Source organism: Neovison vison, chromosome 7, assembly GCF_020171115.1.
Source record: "Neovison vison isolate M4711 chromosome 7, ASM_NN_V1, whole genome shotgun sequence".
Lineage (NCBI taxonomy): Eukaryota > Metazoa > Chordata > Mammalia > Carnivora > Mustelidae > Neogale > Neogale vison.
Genome location: NC_058097.1, coordinates 159,362,097 through 159,385,118, shown reverse-complemented (window position 1 = coordinate 159,385,118; position 23,022 = coordinate 159,362,097). Strand labels below are relative to the sequence as shown.

At 41.5% G+C, this 23,022-nt stretch overlaps 1 protein-coding gene across 1 annotated transcript in view; it reads left to right on the top strand.

Moving 5' to 3' along the window:
• GALNT18 (polypeptide N-acetylgalactosaminyltransferase 18) overlaps nt 1–23,022 on the top strand; it is a 339,877-nt gene that overhangs the window by 252,270 nt on the left and 64,585 nt on the right. The window lies entirely within an intron of this gene.

The following is a 23,022-nucleotide window of genomic DNA, read 5'->3' as shown; positions in this document are numbered from 1 at the left end:
CCATTCTCTTACACCGTACACAAAGATAAACTCAAAATGGATAAAAGACCTCAACGTGAGACAGGAATCCATCAGAATCCTAGAGGAGAACATAGGCAGTAACCTCTTCGATATCAGCCACAGCAACTTCTTTCAAGATATGTCTCCAAAGGCAAAGGAAACAAAAGCAAAAATAAACTTTTGGGACTTCATCAAGATCAGAAGCTTCTGCACAGCAAAGGAAACAGTCAACAAAACAAAGAGGCAACCCACGGAATGGAAGAAGATATTTGCAAATGACAGTACAGACAAAAGGTTGATATCCAGGATCTATAAAGAACACCTCAAACTCAACACACACAAAACAGACAATCATATCAAAAAATGGGCAGAAGATATGAACAGACACTTCTCCAATCAAGACATACAAATGGCTATCAGACACATGAAAAAATGTTCATCATCACTAGCCCTCAGGGAGATTCAAATTAAAGCCACATTGGGATATTACCTTACACCAGTTAGAATGGCCAAAATTAACAAGACAGGAAACAACATGTGTTGGAGGGGATGTGAAGAAAGGGGAACCCTCTTACACTGTTGGTGGGAATGCAAGTTGGTGCAGCCTCTTTGGAGAACAGTGTGGAGATTCCTCAAGAAATTAAAAATAGAGCTTCCCTATGACTCTGCAATTGCACTCCTGGGTATTTACTCCAAAGATACAGTTGTAGTGAAAAGAAGGGCCCTCTGTACCCCAATGTTTATAGCAGCAATGGCCACGGTCGCCAAACTGTGGAAAGAACCAAGATGCCCTTCAACGGACAAATGGATAAGGAAGATGTGGTCCATAAACACTATGGAGTATTATGCCTCCATCAGAAAGAATGAATAGCAAGATGGACGGGACTGGAAGAGATTATGCTGAGTGAAATCAGTCAAGCAGAGAGAGTCAATTATCATATGGTTTCACTTATTTGTGGAGCATAACAAATAGCATAGAGGACATGGGGAGTTAGAGAGGAGAAGGGAGTTGGGGGAAATTGGAAGGGGAGGTGAACCATGAGAGACTATGGACTCTGAAAAATAATCTGAGGGGTTTGAAGTGGCAGGGAGGGGTGGGAGGTTGGGGGAACCAGGTGGTGGGTATTATAGAGGGCACGGATTGCATGGAGCATTGGGTGTGGTGCAAAAATAATGAATACTGTTGGGCACCTGGGTGGCTCAGTGGGTTAGAGCCGCTGCCTTCGGCTCAGGTCATGATCCCAGGGTCCTGGGATCCAGTCCCGCATCGGGCTCTCTGCTCGGCAGGGAGCCTGCTTCCTCCTCTCTCTCTGCCTGTCTCTCTGCCTGCTTGTGATCTCTGTCTGTCAAATAAATAAATAAAATTTAAAAAAAAATAATGAATACTGTTGTGCTGGAAATAAATAAAAAATAAATTAAAAAAAAGAAGTTGCTAAGAGAGTAAATCTTAAAAAATCTCAACACAAAAAAAATTTTTGTAACTGTGTAAGGTGACGGATGTTAACTAAAGTTGTTGTGATCATTTCATAATGTATACAAATATTAAATCAGTATGTCATATACCTCAAACATTAAATTAAATGAAATTAAAATATTTTCCAAAATATAAGAGAAATTGTATAGTATCCCACTCTTAGAAGAGTTTAAGGTTAATGAGATAAATATATAAGTAGTTAGAAAAAATATCAGAATAAAAACTGTAGGTGAAATAATAAAGATATGAACATAAATTAATGAAATATATATTTTTATGACTTGTAATTCATTCTGACATGTATAATTCATATCTGATATATATAAAAGATATATAGAAGATATATATATATATGATATGTAGAAATGACTAAAAAAAACAAAGCTTCATTCTTTGAAAATGTTAATCAAATTGACAAACTTTTACCAGGATTGAGAGAGAGAGAGAGAGGTGCCACAACCACAAATAAACAATATTAAGAATAGAAAAGGAGAAATGATTATAGTTGATATAGAGATTAAAAATGGAAGAATATATTGTTAACAAGTTTATTCAAAAATTTGAAAACAAATAAAGAGAACAAATTTATGGAAAATATAGTTTATAAAAACTGACACAGGAAGAAATTAAAAACTGAAATTGTTCCATAACCATTAAAGAAGTTGAATCAGTAGTTTAATATATTCTCACAGGTAAAAAACTAGGATGGTGGTTCACCACCAAGCACTGCTAATCGTTTAAGGGATGAAAATATTCCAAACTTATGCAAGCTATTTGAACGTAGAGTTGAGAATAGATACTAAATGCCCAAAAGAACAGTGGCTTGGATCTCTTCTAGGTCCAAACATCCAGGCAGATCCCTGGGTTTACAGAACAAATATATATATGAGCAAGAGAGTGAGGTGGGGGCAGGGGGAGGGGCAGAGGGAGAGAGAAAGAGAATCTTAAGAAGGCTCCACACCCAGTGCAAAGCCCCAAGCAGGGCTCAGTCTCATGACCCTGAGGTCATGACCTAGACGAAATCAAGAGTCAGACACTTAACCAACTGAACCACTCAGACACCCCGGCACAATTAATAATAATATTCTGAGTCATGAAGAAAAGTCTGAATTGCAGACTGTGTACTGTGTTCAATAAAACAACAAGAGCACAACATATTTAAAAATTTCTTTGGAAAATGTAAAACTTGTTAAATTTCTAATATTGAAAGAGACAACTCCTCAATTATGTAGAATTGACATATAGAAATATCTAGAAGCCTAGCCTGACTATTCTTTGAAATCGAATTCTTCCATATAAGTAACAGCTGTCTCCACCATAGAAGTAGGAAAGGGGGGGATGGATGTTACTACCACTGTGCCAGTGCCCTTCCTAGTGTCCAGAGCAGGCGGTTGAAGGAAAGAGAGCTCTCCTCTCCCTCTTGGCTCTGGCTCTCTGTAATGTAGCACAGAGAAGAGTCTTCCAGATAGGACTCCATTGGACATCCATTTGGACATATCCGCAAGTCACCAACTCCTTGTCTGGATGTCCAAGCTTTACTCACTTGGGGGTTTCTTATTGGTATTTTGGACTCTCTGTCTTGGAATGGTCACAATCGTCATTCTCTTTAAAATATTGTCTGCTATTACACTGCCTCTTGAACAGCTTTTTCATCCTCTAGATTGACTCAAGAATTTTTCATCCTCTTGAACAGCTTTTTCATCCTCTAGATTTCATCCTCTAGATTAAAATATTGACTGCTATTACACTGCCTCTTGAACAGCTTTTTCACCTGCTCCAAAGGCTGGGTCATTTCCTTTATTCTGTCTCACCCAGATTACCCAAACCCTCATGATAGCCTTGCCTCTTTTAATTGTTCTTGCTTGGCCTCATCATAAGGTCTAACTGAGTATAGAATCTCTTCCTGTGAATGATTCTCCCTCTTCTCCCTATGTAACTGACCAAAATCTAGGGCAATAGGATGTCCAGCTGACTGGCTCCCCTTGTTGGCCCTGGGATCACCAAGGAATCAGTCAAGCTCCTCCTTATCTGGGTATCCTTTTTTAATAACTAAATAAAGCAGGAATTTGCATTGGAGATCTCTCAGCGCCTCAGACAAGAGACTTTATTCTGTTTCTATGACATCTTTTTATTGTCTTTGTCTACCAGTTTTCATGCCCTCTCTTCAATTTTCTTTCTTAGCCATGGAGAATTTAGTATCTCTCTATCTATACTTTAAGAAAATGCCAATCACTATTCCAATCACAGGGCCTGTGGGATGAAGGAAGCAAAGAAGGTTATAGACACAGTAAGAACAGATTTCACAAACTGCATAGTCACCAGGTTTCAAAAATTCCCTAGTCCTTGGACTGGGTTCATCTGTAGCTTCTATAATCAACTAAGGAATGATGGCAATGCCTTTCATATGTATTTTCAAATTTTTTTACTATAATTATCCTATTTACTACACACAAAAATCAAGTGCTATTGGCAAGTCAGATAGTATCTAGAAGTGTTATAAGATTAAAAATATTTATGTTGGAGCACCTGGTGGCTCAGATGGTTAAGCGTCTGCCTTCGGCTCAGGTCATGATCCCAGGGTCCTGGGATCGAGTCCTACATTGGGCTCCCTGCTCAGCAAGGAGCCTGCTTCTCCCTCTGCCTCTACTGCTCCCCCTGCTTGTGCTCTTTCACTCTCTCTCTCTCTAATAAATAAATAAAATCTTTAATTATATATGTATACATATATATTTATGTTGGTCAGAAAGGTAAATTCATCCTTATGTTTTATTATCTCTTTTACTATAATTATTTTAACAACAAAGAAAGCAAGAAATTAATTTAAATACTTTGTAAACTACAAAGGGATCTATATAAAACATGTAATTGTATTATGCATATAGATATATGTGTTACATAAATATACTACCATGCCATTTATATGGTGCTTTATTTTTTAAAGCATGTTTTAATTTATATTATTATAGTCCTGCTAAACTTTTTAGATGACACTCAGGAGTCTATATTGTAAGCAAAGAAAACTGACTCAGGCTGACCTACAGAGAAAAGAAATTTATTGGAAGGTCCTTAGATATCTCAAAGAAGTCTAATAGTCTCAAAGTCTCAAAGACCTCCAATAAGAAGTCTAGAGATGCAGATTCAGGAAAATAAGTGGAAACCTAGAGAGAATAGAGAGCAGGAACCATAGCCAAAGCCAACCAATAGGAAATAATGTATTTAGGACTGACACCACTGCCATGGCTAGGGGGTTCTGCTACTAAATACTGGGCACAGGGCTTGGGTCTTGGTGACATTCACCAAGATTCAGAGTCCTTGCTGAGAACATACAGTTGGCTAAATCTGGATTATATGACCATGCTTTAGCTTCAAGGGGAGATCATGTATGGCTTCTTTTCAGCTTCCTTGGGCTCAAGAATTACGTAAGTTGTGGTCCCTTATATAGCAAGGGGATTTAGAACCTGAGTTCAAAAGTCCTCTGCAACAGGTAATCTAATATCTAGGGTATTGTGCTCCATGCTCCAGATAGTTTATGAGAAATGGAATCTCAAGCAAAAACAGAAACTGGGTGTGGTGAAAAAATAATGAATACTGTTTTTCTGAAAATAAATAAATTGGAGGAAAAAAAAAACAGAAACACCTCTTTATTGCAGACAATTTCAGACATATGCAAAAATAGAATGGTATAGGAGAAGAATCCATGAAACAAGATGGGATAGGGAGGGAGACAAACCATAAGTGACTCTTAATCTCACGAAACAAACTGTGGGTTGCTGGGGGGAGGGGGGTTGGAAGAAGGGGGGTAGGGTTATGGACATTGGGGAGGGTATGTGCTTTTGGGTAAATTGGAAGGGGAGATGAACCATGAGAGACTATGGACTCTGAAAAACAATCTGAGGGGTTTGAAGTGGCGGGGGGGGGGGGTGGGAGGTTGGGGTACCAGGTGATGGGTATTATAGTGGGCACAGCTTGCATGGAGCACTGGGTGTGGTGAAAAAATAATGAATACTGTTTTTCTGAAAATAAATAAATTGGGAAAAAAAAAAGTGCCTTGCATTCATCACCCAGTTTCAACATTGTGAATGCACAGATAATTTTGGATTTAATCTCTACCCTAACCCAATCCTGCCTCAACTTCAGTTATTTTGAAGCAAATCCCAGATATCATATCATCAAAAAATATTTCAATATACATCTAAAATAGATAAGACTTTTTTAAAGAATATAACCACAATACTATTTTCAGTCCTAAAGTGTTGAAAAGAATTCCCTAATACCATCACATATTATGTGTTCAAATTTCCTTAATTGTCTCATTTTTTTTGTTTTTCAGTTTGTTTGAATCAAAATCCAGTTGGTTAATATCTTTCTTTTTTATTTATTTATTTTTTAATTTTAAAAATTTTCTTTTTATTTTCAGCATAACAGTATTCACTGTTTTTGCACTACATCCAGTGCTCCATGCAATCCATGCCCTCTCTAATACCTACCACCTGGTTCCCCCAACCTCCCACACCCTGCCGCTTAATATCTTTCAAGTGTCTTTTAATCTACTGAATTTCTCTCTCCATCTCCTGTTTTCCCTTTGTAATTTATTTTTAAAGAGATGAGGTCATTTTTGCTATAGAGACCCCCATAGTCCAGATTTTCTCAGTTGAATTTCCCTGGTGACATTTAACATGTTCTCCTGTCCTGTACATTTCTGCTAAATTGGTAGTTAGATCTAGAAATGTAGGTTCAATTTTGTAGCAAGAGTATTTCATAGGCAATATCTGTATACTTCCATCATGAGGTGCATCATGTCTAGTTCATTCATTAGGGGTTGCAAAATGATGGTATTTTATTTTTATTTTTTCTTCCTCATTTATGTTTTTTTAAAGATTTTATTTATTTATTTGACAGAGACAGAAATCACAAGTAGACAGAGAGGCAGGCAGAGAGAGACGGAGAAGGGAGAAGCAGGCTCCCCGCCAAGCAAAGAGCCCGATGTGGGGCTCGATTCCAGGACCCTGAGACCATGACCTAAGCCGAAGGCAGAGGCTTAACCCACTGAGCCACTCAGGTGCTCCATTCTTCCTCATTTATTAACTGGAATAACTTTTTTTCTTTTTTTGTATATGTATTTTTTATTTGAGTATAGTTGACACGTAAGGCTCTATTGGTCTCAGGTATACAAGGTAGTGATTCAACAAGTTTATACATTATGCTGTATTCACCATAGGATAGCTACCATCTGTCCCAATACATCACCGTTACAATATCATTGACTAGATTCCTTATGCTGTGCCTTTTATTCCTATGACTTACACAAAGAGACATTTACAATCATCCATTTTTTGGTTGCCTGGAAGTACAATAAAATTCATTTGGAAAAATCAGAATAAAGAACTTTATAACAGCTTTCAGAAAAAATGAACTGATTCTCTACCATCTTCCAAAGGGAACCAATTATTCTTTTTAGTATTATTATGAACTTATGGATTTAAATATGTTGGATGTATTTCAATTTATTACATTTAATATCCTTATTAATTTGCATATATTCACTTTTGGCTGTTAGGAACCTGTGATTCTTTAGTGGCTTCCTGCTATCGGGATGTTCCAGGTTCATCTATACATTTCCTATTCCAGACCTATAATCAGCCATTTCCCTAAGGAGCCCAGTTTTCTTTTAGTGAGTAATGGTATTTAAAATCACAGTCTGTGGGGCACCTGGGTGGCTCAGTGGGTTAAGCCTCTGCCTTCGGCTCAGGTCATGATCTCGGGGTCCTGGGATCGAGCCCTGCATCAGGCTCTCAGTTCAGCAGGGATCCTGCTTCCCCCGCCTCCCGCCCCTGCCTGCCTCTCTGCCTACTTGTGATCTCTCTGTCAAATAAATAAATAAAATCTAAAAAATAATAATAATAAAATAAAATAAATAAAATCACAGTCTGGGCACTAGGGGTGTTCATTGTTACTGGTTTTGTCCATGTTTCTAGGTCTTTTAAGTAGTCTGAGCTAGAAATTATTATTATTTTTGTATAGAGAAAATACTCCAGGCATTCATGATGATCTTTCTTTTTTTTTTTTTAAGATTTTATTTATTTATTTGACAGAGAGAGATCACAAGTAGGCAGAGAGGCAGGCAGAGAGAGGGAGAAGCAGGCTCCCTGCTGAGCAGAGAGCCCGATGCGGGGCTCAGTCCCAGGACCCTGAGACCATGACCTGAGCCGAAGGCAGAGGCTTAACCCACTGAGCCACCCAGGCACCCCCATAATGATCTTTCTAATTCAAATGTAGAACTAGAGAGTTTCTACTTCACCTTATCAATCTTACATTTTTATTTCCCTTCTCCCATGTCAAAAATTCTGATTCTTAATGACACCAACACAATTACTTGTTTCTTTTATTCCCCAGTATGCATACAGCTGTCTCAGAATACTAATAACAATGCTATCACCAACAATATGATTGCTAGAAACAGTTTAATTCTTTTTTTTTGCCTTTCTTCTTGCCATTTATATTCCACTAGAGAAAAATTACTGTGATTTAAAGTCATGTAGAATAGTTCCTCTCTGTGTTATTTTCCTACCAACCTAATAAACAGGTTCATTTCTTTCATCTTGCTTTTGATATTTAGGCATTGTTTTTTCATATTTAATTTTTTATAATTCTATAAATTTTTACATAATTTAAAAGTCAAATCTACAAACCAAGTATATTCATAAAAGTCCATATTCTGTCACTATCCTCTGTTTTCTTACTATGTCTAATGTAAACATTTTGTTTGCTTTACTTTACCCTTTAAAAACATATAAGGAAATATTGTACATATGTTCACATCTCTCCGTGTAATGGTAATGGTAATGTAGTGTAAATGGTAATACTCTGTGTACACTTTTCAGGACCATGGTTTTCTCGATATATGATTTTTTTCTGAAGATCATTTATAATAGTATATAGAGATTATGCCTCATTGCTTTTTTATAGCTGCATAGTACTCCAATGTGTGCATGTTCTGTAGTTTATTTTACTGGTTTCCTTTTGAGGGCATAGTGCTATAACTAATAGTCTTGTGCCTACACATTTTCACATTTTTGCTGGATTATCACTTGAACAGATTCCTGAAAGCATAACTGTGGGTCAAAGGGCAAATGTATGTGTAATTTTGCTAAGACATCCTCAAATATCCCTCCAAAATAAAACTCCAAAAGGGGTAATACTTTTTCCACCCGCAACAATAAAGTTTCCTGTTTCCCCATAGTCAACTAACAAAGTATGTTGTAGACTATTTGGGTTTTTGCCAATCTGACAGATGAGAAATGGCTTTCAGAGAAGTTTTAATTTGCATTTCTCTTATTAAGAGCTAAGTTGAACAGCTTTTCATATGATTAAGGCCATTTGCATTTCTTTTTTCCATGAGCTTTTCATATCTTTGGCCCATTTTCCTACAGGATTGTTAGTCTTTTCTCTATTTTTAGAATCTCTTTACACATTAGGGATGGTAATACTTTGCGTGTCATATACATTGCAAATATTTTCTCCCTGTTTGTTACTTGTCTTTTGGTTTTGCTTCTGGTGGTTTTTTTTTTTTTTTCATTTTGTTTGTTTTTTGTTTGTTTGTTATATTTTGTTGTTTTGGGGGGGTTGTTTGTTTGTTTTTTGTTTTTGCCATGCTGAAACCTCTTCCCTTCCTTTTCTTTCTTTCTTTTTTTTTTTTAATGTAAGCAAATGTATCTCTCTTTTTTCTTCTTGCTTCCAGGGTTTAGTCATAGAAAAACTTAACCACATTAGGTTATAAAGAAATGCATCTGTTTTCTTCTGGCATTTGTGTGCTCAAATATTTTTCTCATTTTAAACTCTAATTCATTCAGAATTGATGTTGATGTATGGTATGAAGAATAGACTCAATGTCTTATTTTTCTGCATGGCCAACCAGTTATCCTAACACCTCCTATTTAAAATGACATCTTTTCCTCACCACATTGCAATACTACCTTTATCATATGCTAAATTGCCATGTATATATTTGAATCTGTTTCCACTGATTTGTTGGTATATTTATGTACTACTGTCACACAATTTCAATTTTATAGCCTTTGTGTTATGTTTGTAAGTCTAAGCTTAAAAATGTTTTTTAAGTCATGCTTGTAATTTGGCTTGCCAACTGTGTCCTATGGGGATCTTGGATTTGAAGGAGATGATCCATAAGAGACACAATGTCATCATTCCCTCTTCTTTCCTGACTTGCTTTTAAAACACTTCATGTCAGGACTTATGGCTGCTTAATTTTCATATTGTTGGTTGGAATCTAGTATGTGCTTAATGAACAGGTTTTGAATTTGAAGGTCGGACAAGTATAAGAGATGTATTTTATGTAACTTGAAAGGTCAGAGTTATGACCTTCGGAGGTGGGATAGAAGTTGTAATGGATGTGGTTATCAATCCAATATAAGAAACAAATATTAGAGTCATTTAAAAAAAAGAAGCAGGGATGCCTGGGTGGCTCAGTTGGTTGGACAACTGCCTTCGACTCAGGTCATGATCCCGGAGTCACGGGATCGAGTCCCGCATCAGGCTCCCAGCTCCACGTGGAGTCTGCTTCTCTCTCTGACCTTCTCCTCGCTCATGTTGTCTCTCACTGTCTCTCTCTCAAATAAATAAATAAAATCTTAAAAAAAATAAAAAAAATTTTAAAAAGAAGCAATGCCCTATGGAATAATGACACCCCGCCATCCTATAATAGGATATGAACATGACCACCTCTTGTTCATTGTAAAGATCATTGTATCTTTGTATCATTGTAAAGATCTATGGGATTTAGGACCATAAAACTAACCTTAATAGTGATGTAGCAGTAACTATATGTGAACTCTTGTCCTAAGTGATTTATATTTATTAACTCCCTTAATCCTTGCAGCAACCTGCAAGTGATGCAAATACTATTATCCCCAGTTACAAATGGATACACTGAAGCACAGAGCAGGGATGTAACTTACCCTTGGGCACACGACTGGTAAATGGTAAAGCTGAGATTTGAACCCAGGAAGAATGGCTTCAGAAGTCATTATGCCTTATATATGTAGGCAAGGTCTAGTGGGCTTCAATGAGAAATCTGACAAAATTTCTCTTGACCTTCTTGTGGGTTCATTTTTTTTTATGCATTCATTCATCCATCCTTCATACACCCACTTGCTATGCTGGGAAACTAGAGGCAAATGACACAGACCCTGCCTTTGAGTGGCTCTCAGTCTAGCTGGAAAGACCAATTTACCATATTCTAAGTACGAGGCTGAAAGAGAATTATAGAAAATGTCATGAACTTAAACAGGAGGCTTTGACTCCTTCCTCCATCTAGACTTTAAGGACTTCTGGGACTTTGATCCACTAATGCCAACTGTAGTATGTACATAACTCAGAAAGCCTACTCACTTTGAATTAGGATATTCCTAGACATTTTTTTAAAACAAAACAAAACAAAAATGTAAACTGTTATTCTTTTTCCAAATCATGAGTAAAGATAATAAACACAAACTAAAGCATCAAATAAATATGAACCCAATAAAATTTTCTAAAACTAAAAAAATTGATTGAAGAAATAAATATTTACATAATTTACATCTGCAAAATTTGATTCAAGTAAACCAAACTCGGTTGGAGTAATGATCACACACACACAAAAAAAAAAAAACCCTCAGTGGCAGAGGCCATCCATAACTGTAACATGTGATGTGGATTTTTAAAAAAGTACTGATAGATAAATCATTATGTTAGTTATAAAATCAATGTAAAAATATTAATCCAATGAAAATAAATAAATTGGAGAATCAGTATAACAGGAACTGTGTTTTAATTATGCTATATAGAAAATCAACCAAGAGGATTAAATTGCTTAAGTGACATTTACTCCAGAAAATACCTTCTGGATGAAAATGAATCACTATGAATATAATCTGGATTAAAGTACTAAGTCAGGCACACTTCGCTCACCATCAAAATGGCAAGGATGAAAGATCCTGTGTGCATTATAGTAGCCCCCGGGAGGGAATGACCACTCCCCCCATGGAAGCTGGCTAAGACTTCACAGAGGAGGAGGCATTTATGTGGGGACTCTGGGGAAGGGTGTGCATTTTTAAGGCAGGGAAGGGGGAGATGAGTGTTGCAGAGAGTTGTGGTGATGTGTACAGTGACAACTGAAAATGCACATGACTCTAGCTGAACTCTTGGGCTGGGAACTAGAGGTCTGTGACAGGACATGGGCCTGAACCAGAGGTTTGGAGACAGGTAAGATAGAGCTATCAAATGCAGGAAAAATCAGTCACTGAGCAATCCATAAGGCAGCCCTTGTGGGCTCTTTGCTTCTCTTGGCTTGTCCAACATTTTCCTCCATGGCAAGAAGTGGAAGGAAAAAAGTGTCTTATGGTGGATGACCCGGAGCTGAGAGAGGTTTCAAACACACATTTCCTTGGTTACCAACATCAACCTTCTAGGCTTGGAATGTCTAAGATGTGGTCAGTGACATAAAGTCTTGGGCAAGAGAAGAGAGTTCCTATTTCATGAAACAGATGCATGCCCCATAGCTGATAGCGGTACTAGCTGCAGTCTGGAGGGAAGGTGACAATAATAATAATAATATTAATAATGGGAAGAACTCCCATTTATTGTGTGCTATTGGCTCATCACTTTGCATATAACATTTCATTAATTTTTACATGAGCCCCATGAGGTCTACATTGTTATCCCCATTTTTTAAATCAGGAAGCTGGAGGAAACAGGATAAAATACCTCCTGAAATCACACAAGATGAGAACCAGCCTGAGGGTCTTCAAGACCGTATCACTGGGTCATGTTCCTTACCACCTCTGCCAGCAGAGTTGAAAATCTTCCATGGCATAAAGTTTACTTTCCTCGTTTGGCCAACATTGCTTTGGAAAATGACCACGGTACTGTTCTAGGGCTTAATGGCTTGGCCCAAATCCCTCATGTGAGACGGGGCCTTGGTCCGACAGTCTTTACCTGAGGTCCCAGGGGAGTTCTACACTGGAGGGGTAATAGAGGCAGCTGAACCAAAAGCCAGAGTCCAGAGAGTCAGAAAGGAGGGAGAGGGAGGAACTACCAAAGGAGAGGAACCAGAAACAGACGGGAAGCCAGAAATCTGAGTTCAGGAAGCTGGAGACCACGAGGAGGAAGAGAAATCAGAGAAGGGTGTGCAGCAACTGCCTAGAACAGACATTGCCATTATTTGAGACTTCTACAAAATATATCCTTGGTTAAAGGGCGTCAGGCTTCACCAAGAGTCCCCACGAAAGAGGTCCAGGCAGGTTAATGTGTGCTTGTCAAGCTTGCTGTGTACCGAAGCAGGTGACAGGCTATATGGTTCCCCCCCGGAGGCCGTGGCCTTCGAGGACTGAGTAATCTCGGCTCACTGCCGGCATCATGGTTGTTCTCACCCACCCACAAGGAAGACAGTAAAACACCCACAGTTTCAGGGAAATCAACTCATCTGCTAGTTTGGTCAGAGAGACTTGCGAAGGAAGAGAAAGGTCGTGCGCACCAGTGTTCCTGCTCAGCGGGAAAGGTCTCGGGAAACCACCAGCTGCAACCTCTCATAGAAAAGCTGTACATAGATTCTCTTCCCTCCCATCCCTGGAGACAGAGAAAATGAAACACCTGCAATTGGACTTGGCTCTAGTTACTTCTAAACATCATGGTTGGTCCAGGCCAGCTGGAACTAGAGTTCAGAAGAACCTGAGGACTTGGACTTACGCAGCCCTATGTGTGCGCATGTGCTCTGCAGTGGGGCAGTGAGCCCTGCCATGGTTCTACATCATTCTGTCATGAACTGGAATCTTCTTTGGCATTGTCCTTCAGCCCCTGTGGTGGGGGGAAGGCCTGGAGAAGGCTGACAGCATACGATGGGATAAGTATGCATCTGTGCGGTCTTCTGAGGCCAAGGACTTCAAAAGACACCAAACTCAGGTTTCAACTTTGCAGGCTTTTGTACTTCCTAACGGAATTTTCCCAGTGACTCAAAGCTTTAGCTAAAGCGCTGTCCACGTGCTCTCTTAGCACTGTGTTGGATGCTATTAATAGTTTGAGTGATCGTTGGAGGTTGAGACCTAGCCTTTTCTGGTCTTTACAAACGAGTTATTAAAGGTCTGGCCAAGACGGCATTGAGTTGGGAAGCCCACATGTTGGGAGATTTGGGGGGTACCGCTCACTAAGAGAGGGACGTTTGGGATAGAGTGGATTTGAAGGGGAAAATGGGGCATGTTTGCTATTAGAAACAACAAAGGCAACAGCCAGAAAGCTTGCATTATTCATGCATCTATCCATTTGTACAGTGAGCATTTCCTATGCTGCTTGTGTTCTGCACTTGGCAGTAGGGCCCAGAGAAATGAAATACCCGGATCCTGCCTTGGACAGGAAGCCAGCACTGCATCCCTAAAGGTAAAGATAAGACAAGAGGTGAGCCGGGGACTCAGGTGCCCTCTGTGTGCCCACTCAAGGCAAGGGGATGGAGGAGCCCAGTAAGGATGAAAGTCTGAACTAAAAAGAGATTTTGGAATTGATCATGGGCATTGGGAGGGGGGGCAGGTGGCAGGATGGTGCCTGTAGTTATGGTGAGGAATCAGCTAGAAAGAGGAAAGCTGGATTGATGGGAAATCACCGATGTCAGGGAAGGCAGCCTTTCAGCAGTACAATATACAATAGCCAAGCTGAGATGAATGCTGATGATCATAGCTACCATCTTTCAAACATTTCTAGTGTGCTTAGTGTGTGTATTTAATACTAGACACTGTGCTAAGCACTGGGTATCCTGGGATGAGCAGGATAGTCTAGGTTGTACCCTCCTCGTGCTTGCATCTTGGGGAGTCTCATGCTGTATCTCCTTTATGCCTCCCAAGAACCACTAGAGGTTAGAATTATTATCCTCATTTTACAGATGAGAACACAGAGGCTCAGAGAGTTGGATTCACTGGCCGAGGTCCCACAGAGAAAGGGTGGTGGAGCTTGGATTTGAACGTGGTTCTGTCTGATGCTAATGTCTCTAAATCCCCAGTCTGTACTGTGAGAATGTGAGCAGAGAAAGGGTATATGGATGCAGCTGGAAGGTGGCCCTAGAGGGGACAGGTGGAGTCAAGGCTGGCTCTAGGAGACAGATTGCAAAGGGCTAAGGAGGAAGTGGTTGGAAACTGATAGGAGGCAGGGAGGTTAGAGATTATATTTGACTATGAATGGAGGGACAGGTTGACCTAGTGTCTACTTGTAGGCAGAGGCCGAGTGCCAGGACCCTGGGAAAGCACAGACTTGACCTTAAGAGAGTGGTTGAAAATTTCCTTTCCTTCTAGGTGGTCAGCTCTAGCTAGCCCTGCTGTACGGGGCTGTGGGCCACTAGGTGTGGCCTCCTGGAACCCAGGGGGCCTGAAATGCCCAGGGCCCTGAGGTCCAAGCAACCTGGGACCTAGGAGGCCTAAACCCCAGGATTTGAGGTCTTCCCTGCTTGTGATCTTCACACATGAGGGAAGCTCAGTGCCCCCAGCAGCCCAGAACCAGTTACTCTGCCTTGCTCAGATGCCCAGCATCCAGAAACACTGGGGGAAGGCTTTTTTTGCCCCAACACATTATCATAATCACACCAACCACCAGTAACCCTCCAGTTACAGACCAGCCGCAGAACAGACGCAGTTTAACAGTACACTGTAAAAGTTTTACGGTTAGTAAAGATAAGTGCAAAATTAATCCCTAAAGAACAAAGCAATTAAAAAAGTACATAATGAAGCAATTAGCTAGAAATGGTGGGGAGCAGGAAAGGCAGAGCGCCCGTGGACGATTTTACTCTGGAAGGGTCTTCACACTTATGTTTTTTTAATTGTGTTCAATGAGGGAACCATAGAAAAAGATTCATAAGATGCCCAGAAGAGGTAGCAATTGATAAAGGGTTTTGAGAGTCAAACTGAAGGAAATTTTTGCCTTCCTAAAAAGTTGGGGCCAAGGAGGAAAAGAGCTATAAAGACCATTATTGGTATAATTAATGAAATTTTATTATAGACTGTGGATTAGGTAATAGTAATGTATCAGGGCTTAATTTCCTGATTTGGAGGAAACTAGAAAAATAAAAGCAACAACAACAAAAAAATCCCTGGGAACCAGCAATGTATGTTAAAACTCAGGAGAGTCATTCATTTTCATTCATTCTCTCTTTCTCTGTTCTTGTTTTGTGTTTTATTTTTTTCTTTAGCTGAGTTTCCCTGCTGTTTTGTATCAGATGCTGTAAGGTAGCCTCTTGCTGCCGTTACACTGTAGCTCTCCTTTTCCAGGAAGGGACCACGAAGCAAGGCCACAGTCAGTCTCTTAGAGTGACAGATAGCAAGCAGGGGCTCCCTCCTCCCTTCTCTCCTTCTCCTCCTCCTTCCCCTTCCCCTCTTTTTGGTTTGTCCTCCTCTTCTAGACACTGCTATGGTTTTTTTCTCGACAAGACCTGATATTCGTAAATCTGAATTTGCAGAAGGGGAGTTCGGAGACACCTACTCCCATCACAAATGCTCCTGCCACTTGGGTGGCTCAATCAGTTAAGTGGCAGACGCTTGATTACTGCTCAGGTTATGATTGCAGGGTCGGGGGATCGAATCCTCTGTGGAGCCCCGGCTTAAGCTGCATCAGGCTCTGCACTGAGCAGGGAATCTGCTTGAGATTCTCTCTCTCCCTCTCCTTCTGCAACCACATGCCCCACCCAAACTCTTTCTCAAAAAAAAAAAAAAAAAAAAAAAGATAATGCTCTTTACTTTGTAAAGGGATGAAAGAAGTAGGATACTGATAAATATAATTTCCCAGTGCTTGTGGGTGACTGATAACAGAAATTACCTCTACCCACAAGTTTTTCTATCAAGCAAAGATTACCTGAACATGAAGTTGATCCTGAAAATAGTTAACCCCTGGTGTCAACTACCCCAGGAAATAACAATTGTTCCCATAAGGCCCTGTCTTTCCCCATGTGTGTGCTGTCTGGTCTGGTTTGAAAAAGTCCAAGGGACAGGCTCCAGTCCCTGTCCTTGCCTGGCGCAGCCCCCCACAGGTGGTTGAGTGCTGAATGTCGTGTGCCCCATATCGTTCCTTATGCCTGTTCAGATGCTGCTCATCAACGTCTTTATAGCCTGTGGCATTTCCACTGCACTGGATTGTAGTTCTGTAAAGAAATCATGAAGAAGGGGAGATAAAACATTAGCAATGATTTCAAGACAGTTTTCCTGGATTTCAGCACTTCTGTGCCCTATATATATGGCATATATAAACAAATAATAAATATATACATAAACTATAATTTATTATCCCAACCAGAACATTTTTGAGAGTGAAAGGAAGTATTCCTGATAATCACACTGGAACATTAGACATCAACCAATACTCCCATGGGCAAACCAGGACATATAGTCACTCAATTTATAATTTGATGTGTACATTTAATTCAATTCTTTCCTTTGACCTCATTTGTTAGGTGCCTATCTTAGGTGATCTTGGGCTTGCAATGCTTAACATTGCATATGTAACATTGAGCATATAATGTTTAAAAAGTGAAGGTAGCCCCTTCCCTCTTGGAGCTAATGGCATAATGGTGCAGACAGCTGATGAAAGAAAACAAAGAATAAATATATGGTTACAGATTTTCAGGGCACCTGTGTGGCTCAGTTGGGGAAGCAACTGCCTTTAGTTCACATCATGATCCCAGGGTCTTGGGATCGAGTCCCACATTGGCGCTCCCTGCTCAGGGGGGGGGAATCTTCCTTCTCCCTCTCCCTCTGGCACTCCCTCTGCTTGTGCTCTGTCTGTCAAAGAAAGAAATTAAATCTTTTGTAAAATTTCAGTAAGTGCTGTATTAGCCAACTCGGGCTGTCCTAACAAAATACATAGATGAGGTGCCTCAAAAAATGGAAATTTATTTTTTCCCAGTTCTGGAAGATAGAAGTCTGAAAATCAGGGTCCCTGCATGGTCGGGTTCTAGTAAGCTCTCTCCTCCTGGCTTGTATACAGCCACCTTCTCACTGTGTCCTTACATGGTAGAGAGCGAGCTCTAGTGTCTCTTTGTCTTCTAATAAGGATGTAGTTCGGGGCGCCTGGGTGGCTCAGTGGGTTAAGCCGCTGCCTTCAGCTCAGGTCATGATCTCAGGGTCCTGGGATCGAGTCCCGCATCGGGCTTTCTGCTCAGCGGGGAGCCTGCTTCCTCCTCTTTCTCTCTCTGCCTGCCTCTCTGCCTACTTGTGATCTCTCTCTGTCAAATAAATAAATAAAATCTTTAAAAAAAAAAAAAAAGGATGTAGTTCTATCTGATCAGGGCTCCACTCTTAACGGCTTCATTTAACTTAATCACCTCCTTCAAGGCTCTATTTCAGTAGAGTCACATGGAGGAGTTGGGCCTTCAGCATAGGAATTTGGTGGAGGCGGGACACAGTTCAGTTCCTAGCAAGTGCTACAGCATAAAACAGAGTGTAAGTTCCAGAATGTCAGGGATTTTGTACGTTTGGCTCAGTGACAAGACTGTCCTCTCGTACAACGGCGCCTGGCACATAGGGAGTGCTCAGTGAGTGATTGTTGAATTGAATTAAAGCCCAGAAGCGACATGATCTGACTTACAGTTTTAGAAGGTGGATCACAGGATGCCAAGGGTTGAAGCAAAGAGACTTTTTAGGAGGCTGTTGATAGACTTGTCCATGCGTAGATAATGGCGGCTGGGACCAGGCTGTTGACTCCGCAGCTTGGGAGATGTGATTAAACTAAAGCTATTCTTAGGAGGTAGAACTGATTGCATTTGCCGATGTATTATTGGATGTGGAGGGGGGAAAAAGAGGATGTAATTATGGATGAATTACATGATTGTTGATGTAGGTTTTAGACTTGGGCTATTAGGTGGACGACAGGAAGACTGGAGGCAGATGGGGAGGCAGGGAATGAAACGGAGAACATGGTTTTGCACAGGCAAGCTTGCGATGCTTGAGAGACACACAAGTGGAGGTGACATGTAGGCAGTTGGATATATAAATCTTGAGCTCAGAGGAATGTAGCTCATGTAATTCTCACAACTATTTTTGCAATGTGTCATTTTTGCCTCCATTTCACAGACAAGGAAATAGAATGTTAGAAGATGGAATGAATTGCCTAAAGTCACCAGTCCAGCAAATGAGAAATGTAGGCTTTGACACCAACACTGTTTAACCCCAGAGCCTGTGCTCTGAACCACAGGGACCTCCTGTCTCAAGAGGCCCAGGGCTTGGATACATTTCCTACTCAGCTTCTAAATTATCACCTGACCTTGAGCCTCACTTTGCTCACCTGGGAAATGATGGGAGATAATCTGTTAGGTCTCGTTCTGTTCCCTACTGCAATGCTGATCTCCTTTATAAATCCCATTTTTAATGTGAGTTTGCTGTAGGTACCTTTCAGAGATCATACCCAAGCTGACAATTCATTTTGACGTGTATGAAAAGGGCAAATCTCTTTAAGCGAAGACCCAGCACACCAGCTTTTTTAATCTGAATTCCAATGGAGTAAGAGGAAAGCTGCTTAGTACAAATGCCATTTCTGAGTGAGAGAATGTTTGGTATCTCAGATTCCTTTTTATCATCTGAATGGTAACCTTCGGGGTCCCACCAAGCCAAATGTAGGGGTGATGCTTGGGCCAGACACATAGCTTCCTCTAATGTCTGTGCCCCAGGTCTGCTGAAAGGCCAAACTTGCCCACCTCTGCCATCTCAGTGACACATATGTCACTGAGTCCTGTGGCCCCTATGTCTCGGGTTGGGCGGATAGTGTGACAGAATGTATCCTTTCATCCCGGGCTTCCTGGTTGCCCTACATTTCAGAAAGGACCCTCCTGACTTACCATGGGCTATACTCTGGACATTGGTCCAAAGAGTCATCCTTTGGGCAGTTGTCACCTTTTTGAGGGGACATCTGATAGGGACCATCAATTCGAATTTGATTGGGACGTGCTAATGAGCCATTCATATGTGTGGGATTTGTTTCTGATTAGATTAAGCTTCTGAGAGAGGAAAGAAACAGCCACTGATTAAAGACATAAAAAAAGAAACACTTTAAATGAGTAAGTGGTTCATCTTCATATAGCAAAGTATAAATTAAACATAGTCCAGGGGATCAGCTTTGAATAGCAGCTGGATAGAGCGGGCTTTTCTGAATACGTCCGCAAGGAGAAGATGCACACAGCAATTCAAAGGAACTTAACCCACCAGAGAGGGCACCGAACATTCCGGAGTAAATGGATGGGCCAACTTATCTGATAAAAATGACTCTCGGGCTAGCAACGAGAAGGGTTTCATTTGGATTTCAGAAAATTGCTCCCCGAGTTCCTGTGACATTCAAGCTTATTATTATTCTCTGGCAGCATCAGTGATGGTAATGGGGCCAGAGATCTTAGCTCAAAACAAAGACTCGATTAGAGTAGACAGCACACATGTCAGGGGGACCCCAGTTTGGAACTTAGCCAATACTTCTCTCTTTGAGCATGGGGCTTCTATAGCTTTGGTTCTATAGAGATGCCTGGACTGGAATTAGCTAGCCTTCCTAGCCTCGTGCATGAAAACCTGACCAAGGCTGGGGTGTGGCAGCAGCCCTGGGCACACCAGGCTCACTCCAGAATTAGGCGAGCGGCCAAAGGGCTACTACTACCTAGCCTTCTGAGCAATCCTGAGCATGCATGACCTCCAGGCTCCTTTTTCTTCCGCCCTCCTGGCTTCTCTCTGTTTTCTGACCTCTGCTCTGGTTCTGAGCATGAAGCAGACTCTCACCTACAGCCTGTTTTGCAAGGGTCCTAATACCTGCCTTCTCCTGGTAGCTTATTCTCCCAGCCCCTGGGACTAAATGTACTCTCTGTACCCTCAGCATCCGGTGGGGTCCTGCTCTGACTGCACTCAAGACCTGAACTTGGGAAGGGGACTTGTCCCCTTCTGAACAGTCTCTCCCCTTACCTGGAACTCTCTGCTACAAAGTCCCCGCCGATGGACTGAACCCCTGATTCCTGGCGCTGCATTGTCCAAGCCTCTCTGGTCACTTTGCCTCTTTGGCACCTTGTGTTAATCAGAGCTATGCCAGTGGCCCCCAAGTCCCAGGGGCTCAACCCAGAACCAGTTTATTTCCTGCTCACATGAGTCTCCTGAAGGGTGGGAGGCTGTCCTGGGCAGCCATTCTCTGAGTGTTGACTCAGCCTGCTTCCCTCAGGGGGTTCCCCATCTTTGAACTTCACGGTCATATTGCCTTTAGTGTGCAGCAGATTGGGAAGGAGAGAGGTCAAAGTGCTCATGAACTTCCCACACTGGATCCTTACCAACCTTGGCCAGGAAGTGATCATCTCCTTGGACCATCTCATTGGACTAAACTGCTCACATGATTCTTCTGACTGGAAGGGAGGATATGAGATGTAGAGGGAGCATGGAGATATTTAATGAGCCATAGTAGTCTACCACACCCTTGAAAACCACCCTACTCCTGGCTCCTCTTTGCCATCCTCAGGATGTTCAGGCCTGACTTCTTCCTTTTTGTCATAAATCCAACCTAGCTTGAGTGTGGGGCAATATTAATCAGGCCTGTTGGCTGGTACGAGATCTGAGGTAACCATGAATAAACTCTACTTGGTTGGAACCATGAAAAGATGCCTGCTAATCTCAAAGGACCGTATGTTTGCAAAGCAATCCTCACGAAATTTCCCATGGGGAAGTGAACTCCCAGGGCCACAAACTTTGTAGTCAGAGCACCAGGGTCTGAGGAGAAGCAGAGTCCCCTGTGTGTAATGGGTTAGTTTGCAGAGCCTGGAGCCATCACTGCCCTGGGTTTCCTGTAGGTAAGAAGCTATCGCAGCAAATCTCAAGTCCCTGCAAAACAGTCTTTTAATGTCTTCTTCATGAAATGCTTCCAGACCTTCTAGCCCAGCTGGTTTCTTTTTGGAATTCTGCCAGATGAATCCTCCTGCTGCTTTCTGATAGTTATGGAAAATCCCTTTCAAACAGGGAAACTGCTTCAAGTGCTTCTTAGGACTGACCCCAAATCAGACCCCTTCAGGGACACCTTCCAAGAAAAAGCATCATTTTTTCCCAAGCAGTTCTGTCCAGAGGACTCTTGGGCAGTGTTTAGTGCAAGAAGGGAGCTTGGGGAAGCTGCACCCCCAGCATATTTTTTCTGTGGGGTCTTATGGAAGAATAAGCATTGTGAGACTTTAAGAATGTTTTCTTACACTTAAAAATAATGAAATATCTACCCTCAGAAACCTGGAAGAGCACCAAGAAAGTACACTGGAGATCATTCAGAACTAAGAACCAACTCTTGATCCAACATTCATGATGTGTTTGTCAAGCACCCACCATGTGCCAGGGCCTCTGGAGGCATAGAGATTCCTTCATGAGAGCAAGGTGGCCATGGCTCTTCTCTGGAGGGCTGGTGTTGCAGGCCTAGAAACAGATTAAAGTTCCTGCTCACTGAAAACCAAGGAGTTACAAATGAAAGCTATAGCGAAAGTGAATTTCACACCCATTGGATTGGCAAGAATTAGAAAGTTGGACAATGCCAAATGTTGATGAGACTGTGAAGCCACACGAGAGCTCATTTGCACTGGTGGGAGCAGAACATGGTGTGCTCGCTTTGGAAGAGTTCCTCCAAAAAAGAAAAAAAAGGGAAAGTTGAATGTGTCCACAACATATGCCTCAGAAATTCTACTGGGGTGGAGCACGGAGAGGTGCTCACTCTTGGGCACCAAGAGACATGTAGAAATTGTCCCATGGAGCATTCTCCATTATCCTGGAAACAACCAGATGGCCGACCCAAAAGAGGGTGCGTCAGGAAACCGCTGCATCTTTACACAATGGAGTACTCTGGCGATGAGGACAAATGGACCAAGGAGCATGTCGTGGAATCCAAACAATATGCTTTCATGTATGTAGCATCCAAAGACGGGTAAAAACACATAGGTAATGTAGGTTGATGACAAGGAAATTAACAAAATTCAGGGTAGTGGGTTACCTTTGGGGGTGAGGAAAAGCACACAGTTTTCCGAGTTACTGCTAAGGAACTGTTTCTTTAGCAGAGTGGTAGGTGAACCGTTGTTCCTTATATCATGTGTCTTTCATTGTACACATGCACACAACTATCAGAAGTGCTGTGCCTCAGGAAGGACACCTAGCAGAGGTATTTACCCAAATTTAGGGCCTCCAAGAAGAGTCAGTAGAAATTACTAGGGAAATAAATGTATCGCGGGGGGAAGAATTCCAGTGAAGGGATTGGTATAGGGTGCAGGGCAGAAATGTGAGTATAGGGATCCTATATCTGCCCTAGGAACTAAGAGAAGTGGGTGTAACAGGATAGCAGAGGATGGCAGAAGAAGCTGCAGCAAACAGGAGGGACCAGGACTCAGAGGCCTTGCAAATCCTCCCAAGGAACATGATCTTTCTCTGGAGACTGAAGGTGGCAAGTATGGGAACAAGACCCATGTTGGAGGGAGGTCGGCTCCCTGTCTTCACATTGTCTCCTTCCCGACTTCTCCTCTGCTTCATGCCCTTGACCTAGGCTTGCTGGTG